The sequence below is a fragment of the Lathyrus oleraceus genome, chromosome 3 (genome assembly GCF_024323335.1).
Source record: "Lathyrus oleraceus cultivar Zhongwan6 chromosome 3, CAAS_Psat_ZW6_1.0, whole genome shotgun sequence".
NCBI lineage: Eukaryota > Viridiplantae > Streptophyta > Magnoliopsida > Fabales > Fabaceae > Lathyrus > Lathyrus oleraceus.
In genome coordinates this window covers 247990133-248007025 of record NC_066581.1, presented here as the reverse complement: position 1 = coordinate 248007025, position 16893 = coordinate 247990133, and positions in this window count along the sequence as shown.

Below are 16893 nucleotides of genomic sequence, written 5' to 3'. Positions count from 1 at the left end.
AAGGGTCAAACAATTAACAAAGCGATTAAGATAACACATTAATAACTTACAACGACTCTATATCCAATATTAACCAAGCAATTAACCCTTACCATATTTATTTTCTGTTATTTAGTATTTTATTTCTGTTGCTACTTACTCTTAAGAATATACTAACCCTATTTAAAGCTTAATTCGAGAAAAATATAAAAGTAATCGTGAATTTTGAATACCACAATTCACCCCCTCTTGTGCTTTAAGTTACTCTTCCAATATCATCATCATGACATTAAGTCGCAAACATCACTCATCCAACTGTAAACCATAAAAAGATTCTAAATTATGAGACTTGTGATAGACTTTGCTAAAGGGACACATGATCATGGAAAATGATTGAAGCTTGACTATCAAATTATATAACGAATAATATTCTAATACGCATCTTACCTTAAAGGTTTTATGCCCTCCAAAACCCTTTTTAGTATATATCGACAACTAAAGGATCATATTAAGGTACACATTTTTTAAATCTTAAATACCTCTCACAATAGTCAGTAATTTAGGCATCGAAGTATTTGCATTTACCACCTCTCGACAGGGACTAGAACTTCAAAATACAATTTGAATCCCTTAGTTCACCGTCAACCCAAGTTCACTCTTTCAAAGAGTGGGCTTCTTATATCTCATACCTAATTAGAATTAAATATTGTTTCGTGTCGGTCAAAGGCATAGGGACTCATCGCTCCCCACCAGCCAAATGTCCAATAACATGAGTTCCACTTATTCAACCTGTTCCATCAAGCCCAAGGTAATAAATACATTCACAAAGGATTTTCAAATACACACTTTCTAATCTCCACTCTCATTGCGGTTTTCTCAAACCCAAAACTGACTTGGGTGTTGGAGTGCTAACCGTGCAAGTACCCCCCTCTGAACCGTCGTATTGGAGATTTGCAACGTCGATTCAAGATCGACACCGATCAAAGACGTTGATTCAAGATCAACGCTTTCGGTTTAAGAAACACCATGATCGCAACCTTCGATTCACAAAATCATATTGTAGAGTCACTTGCGAAGCGTCGCTCCGTTATGATTTCCGCAATCTCATCCATTTCTGGTTCCATAACGAAACAAATATTAATATTTTAAATGATAAAAACTCAAAATGAAAATAATTAAAATATGAACTTTAAAATTAGACTTTCAACTTATTTTTATGAAACTTTTTATCTTACTTTAAAAATATATACACAATAATTTAAAAATATAGGTTGATTTAATAGGAGGGACTAAAAATATTTGTATGTAGTTTTATAAGATTAAAAATATGATTTTTTTATGATGATAATAACAAACGAAACTTCATAATTTTAAAAGAAAAAATTATTTAACTTTAAATTATAATATTCTATTATTTATTTATTTATTTATAGAGATATTATTAAATACTAATGTAGCAAATGGTCTATGAAATTTAGCACAAGTTGGTCATGGTTTATAGAAAAAGAAAAAAATTACTTTTACAAAGTTATGCAAGCGCAGTACATTCATTTTTTATTTGTACTATTTAGCTTTTGATTCACGTGACTGAATTATAGAAAATAATAAAATTGATTATAATTACAAATGAAAACTGTCATTTTTTACCGTATTTTTTATTTGAGATTTAAATTACAGAGAAATCAAAATTGAAAACGGAAACATGCTAATCCTGTTTTTGTTTTTTACTTTCAAAACAATAAAAATGAAAGAGATTTTTAAAACACTGTGAAATTTTCAGTCGACTAACCCACTTTTAAAAAAAAAATCTAAAATAACTCACTTTTCATATTGATTCACAAATTATCTCACTTTAAAGAGGTGACGCTAGATGAATTGACGTCTGCTCTCTAAGTTAAAGAGGTGACGTCAATTGGATTGATTAATGCATATGGTGTTGTCAATCCAATTGATGTCCATGTGTAAAAAAAAAGAGGTGTCAATTGGTCTGACGCCCTCTGTGTATTGCGTAATTTTTTTTGGAAAAATAATGTACATTTTAGATAAAAGTCGAAAACGGACTAATTGATATTAATGTTAATATACGTTTACATACGAATATCATAAAGACTAACGTCGTTGACCGGGATGACATAACCGGCCTCTGACACCACATCTCCTAACTATCCGGGGTGATCCTAACCCACAACAAAAGGATTTTATATGTTCAAGATTAATTTGAGGACAGTTTTAAAATATTTGCCAAACTTTGCGATAAACATGTGTCGATTTCTCCTAATTTAATTAGTCTTTGAAGTTTTCTTCCCAAAAAATAGGAAGTAATAATCAATCAACAACGAAAAAGCAACGTTGTACTATGTGTTATCATATTGTTAAACTAGAAGTTAATTACATCATAATCAAATAATCATACATGGTGTTGTAGGTCAATTTCCTAATCAACTTGATTAAGACAAATTAAACACAAAAACCAACTCGAACAAGCAAAACTAAACAATCTTCAAAAATGTAATAATCATCCAAGAATGTAGTTACGACACTTCAACTAACCAAAAAACAACAACGTTATACACTTCCTTTTAATCCTTAACCACATTTTGGTAGAGTAATTATACGAAGCCATGTTTCAAGTATAATATCCAATAGTGATGTGGTCCTGGTCTTGAAGAGATAATGGTCGTAATTGGAAAAGTCAAAGTTTATCTCTTATTTCTGAAATTGGCATGTACCTAATGCACCTGGCTTTTTCTTTTGGGATAGAAAGTAAAGCCAAAAGAAGTAGTTTGCAGATTGGACCTATCCATGGTTAATGGAGTTACTTATTGGAGATTCTAATTTAGTACTCAACAATTGAGTTTTTATTTGTTGAAAATTATATTTGATTAAAGGTTAATTAGTATAATTTAGGAGTCTTATTAATTTGCATATATTTTTGCCCTATTAAGTCAACATTTTTTATAGGTAATATTTTTGCCCTATTAATTTGCAAATTTTTTGTCACAATATAATAAAATGAGTTAAGCAAATGAAATAAGAAGATCAAGCATTAAACAAGTATGTCATTGGAGTTCACACATAGTGAAAGCAAAAGCCATGTACCCATCCTCTGAAGAAGATTCAGATATGGTTCTTTATTTCTTCGATTTTCTAGAAAAGAGTGAATCACCAATACAGACATAAATTGGATCAATTGTTGCACATGGTAGATGAGATCAAGTCTGATGGTGGTTAAATAAAATTAGTTGTTAGTGAGTCTCATGAACTTAGTAGGATCAGTGGAAGGAGAATCACTTAGAGTTTCAAGGTTGGAGGATCTAACCATTGCAGTCATGGCATGTTTTGTAAAAAAGAGGTTACTCTCATGTACCGATTCTAAGGCATATTTTCTTTGGAAAATGGTAATTCTCATACGTTGATCTTGCAACTTTTGTGTCAAATCACCAAGGTTCTTAATCTTATGGCATTGCCAAATTTACAACTGATGAAATTAATCTCAGCAAAATTATTACTTGAAAAATTAAAGCATTCATCACTACTACGGAATACATATTTTACCATAGTTGAGAGAAAGATTCTACCACAGATGATGATTCGTGGTAAGGTAACTTATGATTGTATATGCCCTCTTTACAACCATGGACTGCTAGTTGTGGTAAAAAGATAGTAGCGTTTAACATATTACTATATTTGTTTAAAACAACCGTATTACTATATTTGTTTAAAACAACCATAGTAAAAGGTTGATGTCACGTGTTTGATTCCAAGTGCCTCCATTTAATTCATATTTCAACACATTTTACCACAGTTCTGGAAACTAACCGCAGTGAAAGACTTGTGCATAACATATCACAATGGTCCTAGATTACAACCATGATGATATGTTTACTTGAGTTTATTATAACTTATGTGAAATGCTTATTTCACCAACTTCTAACTAAACATATAATCTTTCAATCTGACTTAAAAAATTATAATATGAGATATGAAGTTATATTAGAAGAACATGTTACACTAATCAATGTTATACGAGCTTTCTTCAGTCCATTATCTGCACTTTGCTCTTTAACTGTTAGAACTTGGTTTAATACTTCTAGTTCTTCAACTAGCCATTCATTCACCTCTATGTCATTTTGCAAAATATTATTTACTTTGCAAACAGAATTAGAGGTCAAGGAAGGGGTAGTTGAAGAATTAGAAGCATTAAACCAAGTTTTAACCGTTAAAGAGTAAAATGTCGATAATGGACTGAAGAAATCTTATATAACATTGATTAATGTAATTTGTTTTCCAATATAACTTAATATATCATATTAGAATTTTCTAATTCAATTCGAAATGTTATATATTCGGTAAGGTTATAATATAATAAACTCATCTTCTATGACATGTTAAGTGAATGTAGTGAAGGTACAATTTAGAAGATATGTCATTAAACAAAACTTAAACAACAACAACATACATTAACAACAACATACAACATACATTAACAAAAATAAAATCAACAAAAACATAAAATGTGGAAACGTCTCATGTACCTGAAATGTGACGAGGAAGTGAAAGAAATTAGTTTCATGTAACACCTTTCCTTGATCCATAAGAGATGAAGAAGATATGTTAGAATTTTGTGAAGAAGTGGTATGCAATCATTCATGGAGTTAGGGTGAGACGTGAGAGAGTGTTAGGGTTTCATTTTGAGAGAGATGACTACATTCTAAATGACCAAACTTTCGCTTATATTTATGTTATAGTTTTCACCAAAGTTGATATAAATGCTCGTGATAACATGTATGTAAATTTCACAACAATTTCTATTTTGGACCACGGTGAAAGGTATTTTAAATTTAAAATAAAAATTATGATTATAAGTGACACGCCCATTTTGTAACCAAAAAAAGGAAAACTGTCGGTGCTGTGATTTGAAGCATGTATGCCTTAACATATCACTATGGTTACTAATATTGACAGTAGTGAAATGTCTTACTAATAAAATAATTTTTTTTACAGACGCCTAAATAATAGCTCATACTACGGTTGACTTAATGACCGAAGTAATAACATGTTATGTTAGGTGCTTTTTATAGTAGTGTATATAGATGAGTAGAACCTTTTATTGAATTTCTTGGTGAGAAATGAATGACCAGAGCTAGATAGCCTGTAGTGGGATATAACAAGTAAGGTGGAAAATTTTGAGAGTTGTGGATGACTCGCTTGTTTAAGACCATAGAAAGATTTTTGAAGCTTGTATATTTAGTTAAGATAAGTATAAAACATTCCAGATGAAAACTCTATGTATACTTCCTCATCAAGATTACCATGGATGAAAATATTATTGAAAATATTATTGACATATAATTGTAATAGATGAAAATTTTGTGAATAAACAATGGCCAATAGTAATCTCACTATTGTTAATATGTCCATATAATCAATGCCTTCAGTTTGATTATAATCTTTTAGAAACCAAGCATATTTTGTATCTTTCAATAAAACTATCCACATATCTCTTAATTTGGTAAATCCATTTGCATCCAATAACCTTTTTGTTTGGGGGAGGAATGGTGAGATTCCAAGTGTAATTTTCTTTAAATACCAAGAGTTATATATACATGGCTTGAATCCAAGAAATGTGGTTACATGCTTGTTTGTAGTTTTGTGGTTCATATTGAGTGGTGACAAAGAGAATATAATGGTCATATGTGTGGTTCGATGTGTTGTGCAGGTTAAAAGCTTTATAAGATTTTGATGATGATAAATGAACAAGGAAAAATTAATAAAAATCATAATCATACAAAAAACAATACAAATCAAAGTTGACCAAGTTCCAATATTGAGAATAAAACAAGACAAATCAATTTCAAAGATCAACATCAAAAGGAATCGAAGATGTGAAAGCTTGTCTAATCTTGCACTTAAGTGTTTTCATCTTTCTTATTAGTTATTTGTAAAATAAGCAAGATTAAGTCTTTAAGAACTAAGCCTATGCAAACACACACTAAAATATTTTTCGCTCTTCATATATTTATCATTTCTTTTTAAAATCAATCCTGGTAAATACTTAATCAATTAAGAAGCAATTTGTACCAATTAGAAAATCTAAACTCTTTGTGTAATTGATTAAAGCTTCCTTCTAATCGATTAAGGAGAGATTTTGTCTCCTAATCAGTTAGATGTTAATTAATCAATTAAGGAGAAAAACTAAATTAGGGTTTCCTTTTCTAAATTAATCTAATTGATTAGCTTCCCATTTATAATCAATTAGAGAGCGGACAAACCAATGAATTATGTTATTTTTGAGAATTTTTTTTTCTTATATAAAGAAGTGTGTGCTCACTTATAAAACACATATTTTTTGAACTACCTACTCTCTTATATCACTCATTCTCTTTATAAAATCAATTTTATTCACTACATGTTGTGTTAGTGCTAAGATAGTGAAAAGCTTATCTTGAGAGTTATGTATTTGTGTTGTTGTGCTTAAGTTTTTTTTATTTAAGATCTTAATTTTCTTGTGAATTTATAATTGAATTGGAGATTGCAAGATAAAATTATAAAAATCATGGTGTAAGAAAGGTTGTTGGGGTGAACCCGTGTAAAAGCTGAAGTTGTCGATAGTAGAAATCTCAAGTAGAAACTCTTGATAATTGGAGTAGGCCACATGGTCTTAGATGAAACTAGTATCATCTTTGGTGTGATCTCTCTAACTTCATCTCTTTTTATTTTTGTGTTTTATTTTTCTATTGCCAAACTCTTTGTTTCTACCTATTTTCTTAAAATCAATTAACTTAAAATTAATATTTTGCAAAGAAAAAGAAAAAAATTCAAATATCACAATTCACCCCTCTTTTGTTTAGATTCAATTGTTCAACAAATGATATTAGATACTAACTCTAATATGAGACTAATCGTCTTAGGAAGTAGGAGTAACTTTAATCAATTCACTTAACATAAATTGATCATTCAATGGAGTGGGGTATTGCTTATTGGAAATGGAATATGAGAATATTTATAAAGGTGATGAGTTATGATATCTGGACTTTTATAAAAAAAATAGTCATTTTGTTTCCACTCATCTTGTTGATGGTGTTTTAAAAAACAAAGCTAGAGAAATCTGGACCAAAGAGGATAAGGGAATGTGCACCGCAATTTGAAAGAAAAAACTATTATCACTAGGACTCTTAGTAATGATGAGTTTTTTTTTCTGCGTTTCACATTGTGAATATGATACAAAAAATTGGGACACACTTCAACTTCGTATGAAGGTACAACCGAGTTAAAAAGGGATAAACTTAATACATTGACACATGAGTAAGAAATATTTAAAATGAAACCTGAGAAAAATATTCAAGATATGGAAAAATATTTTATTCATATTGTGAATCATATGGGATGTCTATGAAAATATTTTCTACACGAGGATTTGATTAACAAAGTCCTTAGATGCCTAAACTACAGCCAGAAACCTATAGTAATTGTGATTTATTAATCTAAATATTCATCTTGTATGGATATGGCTATATTGTTTGAAAATTTGTGTGAACATAAAATTAAACTAAAAAGACTAGTTGAGAATGAAGAAGAGGATAATAAGAAAAGACTTGCACTAAAAGTTACAAAGACCCAAGACATGGAGTCAAAAGATGAAGAGTGCCAAAGTCAAAGTGATGAAACATTGATCATGCATCTTTAAAATTTAAGGAGTTCCTAAGGCACGAAAAACAAATTCCAAAATTTTAGAAGTTAGGTAAAGAAAGATCATTATCTTCATTCCAACTTGCTTATACTGCGAAAACAAAGGATACGTAAAGCTAGGATGTCCTCAAAATCAAAGGAAATCTAAAAGATACAAAAGATCACAAAAATATTCCGAGAGAGCTTACTTTGTATGAGACAAAAACGACATGGACTCCTCCGATGAATCAGAAAAATAGAAAGAAATTCACCTATGTCCCATGATAAACCACGAAAAAAATAAGGTAAATAATCTAACATATAAATTTAATTATAATGAGTTATTTTTAATTTGAAAAAAATTAGATAATGAGTCAAGTAAATTAAAAAACCTTGTTTGTATCTTTAAATCTACCTTTTCTTCTCTTGAAAAAACAAACAAATATTTGTTAGAAAAAATAGGCCGTCTTTGAGAAAAACTAAGAATTTTAATTCAAAACTCTTATTCTCTTTCTTCTCCTTCTTATGGACATTCTAGCAAACCTATTAAGTTGGGAAAATACAACCTTATAGAAAATAAAATTAATGATTTACATAATTACACTTGATAAGTTCACAAAAAGAAGAGATGATTTGAATCTCATTCTAGATAATTAGAGAGTAATTTATAATAAAGTTGGTGTAGATTATGAGCCTAAAAATAAAGATAAGAGATTTAGTAATATATTTTATGCTAATAGAACCTCTGACCTTAATATTATTATATGTGACCACTTCATTAAATATGACCGTGTTGTTTTATTCTACTTTATTAGAAAAAATCATGAGTATAAAAATATGTATTCTCTATCTCACTTCTATAAATGATATCATGAAAATAAAATGAAAAATATGCATGCTTCATCTTACATGATCATAATTCTAGTTGTAAACGTAGATAATATATGCATTCCACTAACGCAAGACGATCCAAAAAGTTTTGGGTGGCAAATGTCATAAAGTTAAATTATGATACATATATGATTGATATTATTGATAAGGTTGTTCAAATCATATCACTAAAGATATAAATATCATGTCTTACTTTACTTTAAAAAATAGAATCTTCTTTTCATGATAACAACAAATGTAAATCTATTGGATATGAGAGTATTGGTAAGAGTCCTAATCTTACCTTTGAGTTGTTTTAGTTGTTGAATATTTATAACACAACTTAATTAGTATTAAGTAAGTTGGGTGACAAAGGTAATGAAGTATCGTCTAAATTCTTCTATATGCAAGGTCCCTAAAACACGAGAATAATTTTCTTCTAGTAAAATCTTATTGAAAGCATAAAATATCATGTCTATAGAAGAATTCATTCACATTACTTTTGATGAACTAACCCAGTATTTGTTGTAGAGGTAGAATCATTTGTGTGTGCATAAATTATAAGGGAAATCCCCTTAGAAGATAAAGATGAGGAAAAATCTCGAAACAAGAAGACATCAACTCTAAAGCTCGACATCAACAAAGATGAAGAAGACCATCAAAGACTTGCACTTCATGAACTAGTCTCAAAGCTGGATAATGCAAACCAGAGGGAAGTATGGTCTTATGTTCTGCATAGTTGTGTTTCTCTATATGATTATTTTCCCTTTTTGTCAAGTAACATATCCCTTTCATATGAGCTATTATTTTTGCTCTATGCTCTAGTTATCTGTTTCCTCTTCCTTTCCCCGCTTTTTGATAATGACAAAGGGGAAAAGGTATAATCTTAGGTGGAGTAGAGTATATTCTCTTTATCTACGAGAGGGAGTTAAATACACCAATATGCTCTCTTTTCTTGTTTTTCTACCCTCATAAGAGGCGTGTTGTCATCATTGAAAAGGGGGAGAATATGGTTATATGTGATGTGGAACTTAAAAATTTATGAGCTTTTAATTATGACAGCTAAAAAAGGACACTTTAATCATAAGATTGATCAGACAAGAAGCTAACAAAAAGAAAAGTGTATCAAATTCCAATGTTGAGAGAAAAACAAGACAAATCAATTCCAAAGATCAACATCAAAAGGAATTGAAGATGTGAAAGCTTTCCTGATCTTGTACTTAAGTGTTTTAATCTTTCTGATCAATTATATGTAAAATAAGCAAGAGTGAATCTTGAAGTACTAAGACGATGCACACACATACACACTAAAAACTGTTTCTATTTTCATCTATTTCTCATTATTTCTAAATACCAATAATGGCAAATGCTTAATTGGTTTAGGAACAATTTTGGCCAATTAAGAAAGCTAAACTCGTTATTTAATTGATTAACGCTTTCTTTTAATCGATTAAGGAGTGAGTTCACCTCCTAATCGATCATTATGTAAATTAATCAATTAAGGAGAGAACTTAAATTGGAGTTTCCTTTTTTGACTTAACCTAATTGATTAGCTTGTCTAATCAATTAGAGAGTGGTGAAGCCCATGGGTACTTTTTGTTTCTGAAACAAGTGTTGTGCTTGATCAGTCACCATTTATGCTAGACAGTCCACTATTTAACCGTAAATAAGTCAGGTAAACTGTGTAAATTGAAGCAATCTTAGTTAGATATAAGCTCAATTCTATAATATTAAGTGTGTTGTTACTTATGAGTTTCTTGAGGATATTTTACACTTTTTGGTATGTAGCAGGTAAAAAGCTAGTTTGGAAGCTCAGGAAATCAAACGTAAGATGCGAAATCGAGCCCGAGCAAGAAAACGGAAGAAAAAGCCAATTTTTGGAGAACCTGCTGTCCATACGCGTATGGCCTTACATGATACGCGTATGGACCTTCCCAGTACGCGTAGCATACGCAAATGACCAGAGGGATGGAAAATTCAGCCAAAAGACAAGCTTCTGGTGATACGCGTACCAGTCTGGGCAATACGCGTACCAGTCTGGGCAATACGCGTACCAGTGGCTGTGTTACGTCCAATACGCGTTTCATACTAGGCAGTACGCGTATGGGACAGCGCAGTACGCGTATGGAGCACAAATTCAGGAAAAATCCAACTGAATAGCTATTAAGAGGCCAGACCACGATTTTCCGGGGGTTGGACATTCTTGGAGAGAAAAGACGCGTTTTGAGAGCTGGAGACTCAACGAATATCAAAGGATTCATATGTTCAAGAGTTTTCAGACGATTGAAGATTGATTCCTCACGAAATTCTGTAATGACAACAATATTAATCTTTGTTTTTACTTCTATTATGAGTAGCTAAACCCCCCATTGCTAGGGGGGTGACCCTGATTCTGAATGTGACAGATTTGATGTTTATGAATGTATTGCTTATTTCTTCTTTTCCATTGATTTGTTCTTATCGCCGTTCTTTATGCTTTATTCGTCGGACCAACGAATGATGATCAATATGAATAGTGTAAGCTGGACTGCGATTATTCATTGACCTGGATAAGAACTTTGGATAGTAAAAATAACCTAGGACTAGGGATTCTCTATCTGACCGGTAATTCTTGATATTTGAATGCTTGAGTATGAACCTAATTATTTGTGGACATAGTAATTAGGTTACATAATCAAAGGTCTTTTACTAAGGACTTAGGAATAGATACCCTTGAGGACCGGAATTAATTTGACAGGAATAATGTCTAAGTTTTCATAAATTATATCTGTTACAGGAAGTTTCATTCACCGAACCCTAGCAATCTTCTCTCATTTGTATCTCGTTCAACCTTTTTACTCGTTTTCTTTATTTGAAATTGGTAGTATAATTACTCACCACACAAAAACCAAAGACTTTTGTCTAATTGAAACAATCTATCAACTCTGTATCGTCAAGCAGTCCTTGAGATCGACAAACGGGGAAATTCCCTTTTATTACTACAGTGAGAAAAATAGTACACTTGCTATTTTCCCATCAAGTTTTTGGCGCCGTTGCCGGGGACTGCCAAAGATAATAGAGTTTATTAATTTATTTTCAATTAGAATTTTGTTGCTCTGCATCTAAAATTTTATTTATTGTTAATTGTATTTTTATTATTATTATAACTAACTTCTGTCTAATCTGTGTATGCGAGGTAAGGCCTCAGCTGATTTTCATTTTGACGCAGAACCAGAGAGAACATTGCGCAAAAAGCTCAGAGAAGCTAGAAGAAAGAAACTGACCAACTCTGACACCGAAGAACCGGTCACACCTGTCACACCAGTTTCTGTTCACTCCGAAAAATCTGAGTCAGACACAGATTCACATCCAGACACTGAAAACATGGCTGCAGACCCACCTCCAGCGGAAAGACTTTTAGGTGATTATGGCAGACAGAATAACCCAGCAGTGCGGTTGACCATTGTTAACCAACCTGTTAATGTCGCTCACTTCCAGTTACATCCCTCAACTATCCGCCAGTTAGAAAGCAAACCTTTTGCAGGAAAGATCAATGAGGATCCAAACAAGCATCTGCAGAGGTTTCTGACTATGACTACATCATTAAAAATTGATGGGCACTCTGAAGATGCAAAGAGATTGGTCATGTTCCCATTCACGTTATCTGAGGACGCTGAGGAATGGTTCTATTCCCTACCCGCCGGAAGCATTACTACTTGGCAACAAATGGAAACAGCATTCTTGAACGAATATTTTCCTGCTTCTGTGTATATCCGTAAGAGGTATGACATTGTGAATTTTAAACAGAAAGACGGAGAGACACTTGGAGATGCATACAAAAGATTCAAGAGATGTTTAGTTGCATGTCCTACACATAATCTGGATGAAACTGAACAAATGCAGAATTTTGTAAACGGGCTGAAAATGAAAACTAAGCAACTCATTGATACAGCTGCTGGTGGCTCATCTAATTTTTCAACAGCAACCGGTATCAAAAAGATCATCGAAGCTATTGCAGCAAATGAGCATTTGGAATTATATGACCGTACTGTGAATCAGCCAGAGGGAAAAATTGACTTGAAATTAGCAAATCAGGTAGTGAAAATGGAGGACCAGGTTGCTGCTGAGGTTGAAAGAAGATTGAAAGCTGTGAATTTAGGTACCCAGACTGTTGCTCAAGTGCAACCGGTTCCGACCATGATTTGTGAGATTTGTAGTGGACCACACTTTACCATGCATTGTGTTGCAACCGCAGAACAAGTGCAAGCTATAAATTACTTGAGGCAGAATAATCCCTACTCAAATACTTATAATCCGGGGTGGAAAAATCATCCTAATTTCTCTTGGAAAGATCAGCAAGGTAATATTCAGAACCAAGGACCTCCACAACAACAACCACCGTACCAACAGCAACCTTATCAGCAACAAGTTCCAAAGAAAGCTGATTGGGAGATTGCTATAGAGAAGATGGCTACCCAGAGTATGCAATTTCAGGAAGAAACCAGAAATAATCAGAAGAGCACCAATGCATCCATTAAAAATCTGGAGATTCAATTGGGTCAGATAGCACAACAGATAACAAATTCCCAAACACCAGGCGCATTACCTAGTGCAACAGTGACAAATCCGAGGGAGCACAATAATGTGAGTGCGGTAACAACAAGAAGCGGGAAATCTGTTGAAGATCTTAAGAAGAAGGATGAAGAAGAAGATCAATTGCTTGAAGTGGACCTGGAAATCTTAGAAAACAAGACACCAACTGAGGAAGAAAGTGTGACACTGCCGGTGGTGCAAGAAAAGCTACCTGAACCAAAACCCATCATTAAGCTTCCATTCCCACAAAGAAACAAAAAGAAGAAGCAAGATGAGAAAATTTTTCAGAAATTCATGGAGTTGTTCAGGAAACTAGAAATCAATATTCCATTCTCTGAGGCACTCGAGCAGATGCCTATCTATGCGAAGTTCATGAAAGACATCATCTCCAAAAAGCGCACCACTGACACTGACCCTGTTATATTAACTGAAACTTGTAGTGCTATTTTGCAGGGTATGAAGATTCCAGTAAAGAAGCCAGATAGAGGTTTTGTGACCATCCCGTGTACCATTGGAGACAGGTCTTTTAAAAGGGCACTGATTGATTTGGGGGCTAGTGTTAGCCTTATGCCTTTGTCTATTTACAGGAAGTTAGGAATTGGAAATGTTCAAGATACCAGAATGACACTTCAATTTGCTGACCACTCAGTGAAGAGACCTTTTGGGGTGGTTGAGGATGTTCTGGTCAAAGTTGATAAATTTGTTTTTCCTGTTGATTTTGTAATTTTGGAAATGCCAGAAGATGAAGAGATACCTCTGATTCTGGGCAGACCTTTCTTAGAAACAGGTAGATGCATGATAGACATTGAGGGAGGTACCTTGACCCTAAAGGTATATGATGAAGAGCTCAGAATTGATGTCCGAGATACTATGAAACATAAAGAGGAGATGTGTACAAACCACTCTGTGGAAGTAATTGATCAAATGGTAACTAGCACAATGCAAAGAAAGTTTCCTGAATTAACATTGGAAAGAGTTCTTAGTCTGTCGGTCAGAGAGATTGAAGAGAATGATGATGAAAAAGAAAAAGAAGTGCTTGCCATGCTGGATACACAACCTCTTTGGATGAAATCCAAACCACGCCGGTGGGAGGATCTGAGATCTTCACCAGAATTAGAAAATGAAAAGGTAAGTAAACCAGGTATAAATTTTGAATTAAAACAATTGCCTGTAAATCTTAAATATGTTTTTCTAGGATCTGGAACAAATTATCCTGCTATTATCAGTTCTGAGCTAAATGCCATAGATGAGGAAAAGTTGATACAGGTACTAAAGAAGCATAAAAGTGCTATAGGGTGGACTATTGAGGATTTAAAAGGTATTAGCCCCACAGTATGCATGCATAAGATACTGATGGAGGATAATCAGAAACCAGTAGTACAACCGTAAAGGAGGTTAAATCCAGCAATGAAAGAAGTGGTAAGGAAAGAGGTTGTAAAGTTGTTAGATTCGGGAATGATTTACCCCATTTCTGACAGCTCGTGGGTGAGTCCAGTGCATGTGGTACCAAAGAAAGGAGGAACCACAGTAATTTTAAATGAAAAGAATGAACTGATCCCAACTCGCACAGTGACAGGGTGGCGAGTATGCATCGATTACAGAAGACTGAACATTGCAACAAGAAAGGACCATTTTCCTCTCCCGTTTATTGATCAAATGTTAGAAAGACTTGCAGGTCATGAGTATTATTGCTTTCTGGATGGATATTCGGTATACAATCAAATTGCTGTAGCCCCGGAAGATCAAGAAAAAACTGCATTTACATGTCCTTATGGTATTTTCGCTTACAGACGGATGCCATTTGGGCTATGCAATGCCCCAGCTACTTTTCAGAGGTGTATGACATCTATATTCTCCGACATGCTTGAAAAGTATATGGAGGTGTTTATGGATGATTTCTCTGTATTTGGTTCTTCTTTTGATAATTGTTTAGCTAACTTGTCTCTTGTTTTGCAAAGATGTCAGGAAACTAACCTTATTCTCAATTGGGAGAAATGTCATTTCATGGTGCAGGAAGGAATTGTGCTAGGACACAAAATTTCCCACAAAGGAATTGAAGTGGACAAAGCCAAAGTGGAGGTGATAGCTAACCTCCCACCTCCTGTGAATGAAAAAGGGATAAGGAGCTTTTTGGGTCATGCAGGTTTTTATCGCAGGTTTATCAGAGACTTCTCAAAAGTCGCCAAACCGTTGACTGATTTGCTAGTCAAAGACAAGCAATTTAATTTTGATAAAAACTGCATGGTAGCTTTCGAAACTTTAAAGAGTAAGTTGATCAGTGCACCTGTTGTAATCGCCCCCGATTGGTCCTTGCCTTTCGAAATAATGTGTGATGCAAGTGACCTTGCTGTGGGGGCTGTCCTAGGACAGAGAAAGGACAAATTATTGCATGTGATTTATTTTGCTAGTCATGTCCTTAACCCGGCCCAAATGAATTATGCAACTACCGAAAAGGAATTGTTGGCCGTGGTTTATGCTTTTGACAAATTTAGATCATATTTGCTTGGTTCAAAAGTCATTGTGTATACTGATCATGCTGCTTTAAAGTATTTGTTTGCTAAGCAGGAATCAAAGCCGAGACTTTTGAGATGGATCCTCCTCCTTCAGGAGTTTGATTTGGAAATCAAAGACAAAAAGGGGTGCGAGAACACGGTCGCGGATCACTTATCTCGCATGTCCCCAATCAAAGAAACTGAGGAGGAACATCCTATTCGGGACACATTCGTTGATGAGAAAATACTTGCTGTTCAGGAGATACCATGGTTTGCTGACTATGCGAACTATGTGGTAGGTGGGGTTATACCTGATGACTTTAATTCTCACCAAAAGAAAAAGTTTCTTTATGATTGCAGGTTATACCTATGGGATGATCCATTTCTCTACAAAAAGGGAGTGGATGGTTTGATCAGAAGATGTGTTCCAGAAAGAGAGCAAGCCGACATTCTGAAAGCTTGTCATAATTCAGAGTATGGTGGACATTTCAGTGGAGATAGAACTGCAGCAAAAGTCCTCCAATCAGGTTTGTATTGGCCGTCACTATTCAAGGATGCAAATTCTATAGTCCGAGAATGTGACAGGTGCCAACGAATAGGTAACATTACAAAACGGAATCAGATGCCGCAAAACTCCATGCTAGAAGTGGAGCTGTTTGATGTTTGGGGAATTGATTTTATGGGACCCTTTCCGCCATCATCTGGTAAGAATTACATATTGGTTGCGGTCGATTATGTGTCAAAGTGGGTAGAAGCTGTGGCATTACCAACAAATGATGCTAAAGTGGTGGTGAAGTTCTTGAGGCATAACATCTTCTCTAGGTTTGGGGTACCACGGGCTTTAATTAGTGACCAAGGTACGCATTTTATAAATAAACTCTTGGAGAATCTGTTGAAGAAGTATAATGTCAAACATAAGATAGCCACACCATATCACCCCCAGACGAGTGGGCAAGTGGAAGTATCCAACCGTCAAATAAAGCAGATCTTAGAAAAAACGGTAAGTGCTTCTCGGAAAGATTGGTCAGTAAAGCTGGATGATGCATTGTGGGCATACAGGACTGCATTTAAAACACCAATAGGTATGTCCCCCTATCAATTAGTTTACGGTAAGGCTTGTCATTTACCACTCGAACTCGAGCACAGAGCTTTCTGGGCCTCCAAATTCCTAAACTGTGATCTTTTTAAAGCTGGTGAATCCCGAATTCTTCAACTTCATGAGTTGGAAGAATTCAGGAATCAAGCTTATGAAAATGCCAAAATTTACAAAGAACAAACAAAAAAATGGCATGATCAAAAGATACAGAAGAGG